The sequence below is a fragment of the Pteropus alecto genome, unplaced genomic scaffold (assembly GCF_000325575.1).
Source record: "Pteropus alecto unplaced genomic scaffold, ASM32557v1 scaffold24, whole genome shotgun sequence".
In the NCBI taxonomy this organism is placed as follows: Eukaryota; Metazoa; Chordata; class Mammalia; order Chiroptera; family Pteropodidae; genus Pteropus; species Pteropus alecto.
This window is the reverse complement of record NW_006439192.1, coordinates 11,524,571-11,528,277: the sequence shown is the minus strand read 5'-3', so window position 1 is coordinate 11,528,277 and position 3,707 is coordinate 11,524,571.

Below are 3,707 nucleotides of genomic sequence, written 5' to 3'. Positions count from 1 at the left end.
ATGCTACCACATTAGCTGGTTTTCATGTAATTGTATAAACACAGTTTTGCCAGTTCAAAGCACTTGGAAGTATTTCATTATGCCTTCTTTCTAGCTGGACAATACTGATCGCATGCCAAGACTGAATAAATAACTGGCTTGTCAATCAGCTGGGGACAATTTGGATTTGTAAGAAGGCAACTGGGCTAACGTCTTTACATGCACATCACCATTTCAATTTTACTCTATGAAACGGAATAATGAGGGACTCATTATGATATGCTTGGATGTGGAAGCTCGGAGTAAGGGAAAAAGTGAATGTCCTCCTCATTTCTCCCTCCCTAGCCCTTCACAGGTTGAATTTAGTTCGGCTTAACTGATATGCATTAAAGTTAGTGCATGTTATGAAGGTTCAGTGATAGGTCATAGGCAGAGGAGGAATTGGGCTCGTTTCCTATTCCCAAGGAATTCAAGTTCCTAAAGATGAGATAGGTGTATAAATAACTTAAACTGTGAGCCAGAATGGCAGAAGTGCCATGAGGCCCACAGAAGTGCTAACTGGTACAAGAAAGAGCGAAATTAATTTTGCCTGAGAGATTCTGCAAGAAAAGAATAGCATTTGAGCTGGACCTGGAAGCAGGTCTGTATTTAGCTGGTAAAGAAAATTTAATGAAGAGGAACCCCTCTGAACAGTGTGGGTCAAAGTGCATGGCCAGGAGTGCATAAGAGCAGGGCACAGGGCTAGGGGCGAGTAACCCAGTGTGAGTAGTGAATATTGTGGTCTCTGACCACGAGAAAATCAGCTCTCAGCAGAGGCCTGGGCTGCCTTATCTAGTACTGAATCTCCAGTGCCCAAACAGCACTCAGCATATAATGAATGTCCAATAACTGAATGAATTTCTAGGGAAGGGGTGCATCCTTCAACCGGGTATTTTTGGTGCAAATGCAGGGATCCCTTCAAATTACCTCTAGTAATAGGCGGAGCTCAGGGTAGGTGGGTCAAGTTCACCTGTAGAGGGAATAGAGTTGTTAGACTTATGCCAATTGACCAAGGAATTTGACCTGTATGCAGTAGGCACATGTTGTAGAAGGCTATTATCAGGGCATAGGCTGCTGGCTCTGTACCCTTTCATGTCCTCAGATTCTCCCATGTCACTGGACAGCAGCCTAACAACTCATTGCCCCCCAATATTTTCTTTTATATCGTGTTCTAAGTCTTGCAATATAAGTTTTGTATCTTCACTTGAGAGACTCATCACTCCATTCTCAATTTGGCTCTGTCACTCTGTCTTTGTTCTTTGAAGCTTTCTCATAGACGCCTGTGCCCTCAGCTTTGGCAGACAATTGTCTTCCATGAGTGGCCTCATCCAATCAGTTGAAGACTTGAACAGACTAAAGGCTGACCTTTCCCCCCAATAAGAGAGAATTCTCCTACTAAATAGCTTTCAAAGGAGGCCATCAGCTCTTCAGATTTTGGACTTGCCAGCCTCCATAATCAATGAGCCAATTTCTTGTAATAAATCTCTTCCTGATGTATGCTATTGGTTCTGTTACTCTAGAGAAACTTGACCAATACACTCCCCTAAAAGAAGTCCTGTACCCCTTATCAGTCAATCCCTATCCCACCTCCCTCCAGCCCTAAGAAACTACTATTTATTTGCCTACTCTGAACATTTCGCATAGATGGAACCATACATATGTGGTCTTCCATGACTGGCTCCTTTTACTTTGAATTATGCTTTTAAGTTTCTTCTAAGTGATAGCATGCATCAGTACTTTGTTTTTTACTGCCAGATAACATTCTATTGTATGAATATGCCATATTTCAGTTATCCATTCATCAGCAGAATCATATTTGGGTTGTTTCCACTTTTTGGATATTATAAATCGTGCTGCCGTAAACATTTGTTCAAAGTTTTTGTATGGATGTATGCTTTTATTTCTCTTGAGTATAAACTTGGAGTGGAGGCGTGGAATTGTCCAGCTATAGGTAACTCTGTTTAACATTTTGAGGAACTGCCAAACTGTTTGCCAAATTGTCTTTATCATTTTACCAGCAATGTACGAGAGTTCCGATTTCTCCACATCCTTGTCAACACTCGATACTGTCTATGATAGTGGTATCTCGCTGAGGTTTTGATTTGCACTTCCCTCATATTTTCTAATTTCCCTTGTGTTTTCTTCCCTGACCTATTGGTGATTTAGTACTGTGTTGTTGAATCTTTATATTTTTGTGCATGCATGTCTCAAATTTCCTTTCCTTCCTGATGAATTGACCCTTTCCCATAATGAAATGTCTCTCTTTATCTCTAGCCACATTTTTTGTTTTAATGTCTATTTTGTCTGATAATCTGATATGAGTACAGCTACTCCAGCTCTATTATGGTTGTTTTTTTTTGGGGGGGGGGCCTGGTATATCCTTGTCCATTCCACTACTTGCCACCTATTTTTTTTGTATCTTTAAATTAAAATCTGTTTCTTATAGAGAACATAATTTTTTATTCCAATCACACAATCTCTATCTGTTGAACTGCTATTCACGTTTAATGTTATTAATGATATGGTTAGGTTTACATCTGCCATATTTTTTGTTCTCTATGTCTTGTGCTTTTTGTTCCTCTATTTCTCCTTCACTGTCTACTTTTATATTAAGTGGGTATTTTCTAGTGTAACATTAAATCCTTTAATGATTTCTCAAGTATATTTTTGAATTATTTTCTAAAGGGGTGTTCTAGGTCTTGCAATATACATCATAGCTTACTAGAATCTACTTCAGATTTATACTTAATTCCAGTGAAATACAGAAACTTTACTCCTATATAACTCTATTCCCTCCACCCTTTTTTTGTGCTATTGTTATACATATGGCATCTACATATTACAAAACCATACATTGTTATAATTATTGCCTTATGCAACATCTTTTTTAAAAGCTGAGAGGAGAAGGAAGAGGAAATATGTACTATAACAGTTGCTGTATGTAATAGCCTTCTTATTTACCCTTTCAGCTCACTTCATTTCTTCCTTTGGATCTCAATTACCATCTGGCATCATCTCCTTACTCCAGAGCAGCTTAATTCTACCCGCCCCTCCCCCCCATTTCTGTTCTTATTGTCCAATGTATTACATTTCTAGGACCAATGATACATCTTATATACATACTGCTTTATGTAATTGTTTTAAATCAGTCAGGAAGAGAAGACATATACAATTACCTAGTTTCTCTCAATACCTATGTAATTTCCTTTATTGGGACTCTTTGATTCCTTGTTCAGCTTTTCCCCCTTGTTTTTATCTTTTAGCCTAGCTGTTACCCCTGGTTCTGTATAAGTCACTTCTTAGCCAAAAGTTGTGCTTAAGTCTCCTTCATCAGTGCATTTTTAACTTTTACCGTGGGATATGCATGCACCTCGTAGGTTGCTATCACAGTTTAGAGAATTTACCTTTTTTTGGCTCTGCATTCTGCCAGGAACTTACAGCTTGCAATTTCCTCTCATCATTCCTGAGAAGGCTCAGTCTTGGACTTGCTCAGTCTCTCAGACTGCTAGGAACGAGTGTGATGTTAGTTAGCAGCCTGGCTTCCTAGGAGTAGCCCCTGAATGGGAGGAGCTTACTGTTCAGTGTTTGCTATGCTTGTGAGGTTTCCGTCCTATGTCTTGCTCTGACTACTTGTGAACGGGGCAGCCTAGAACACCCCCAGGATTGACTGTGAACCCAGGAGAGTTATT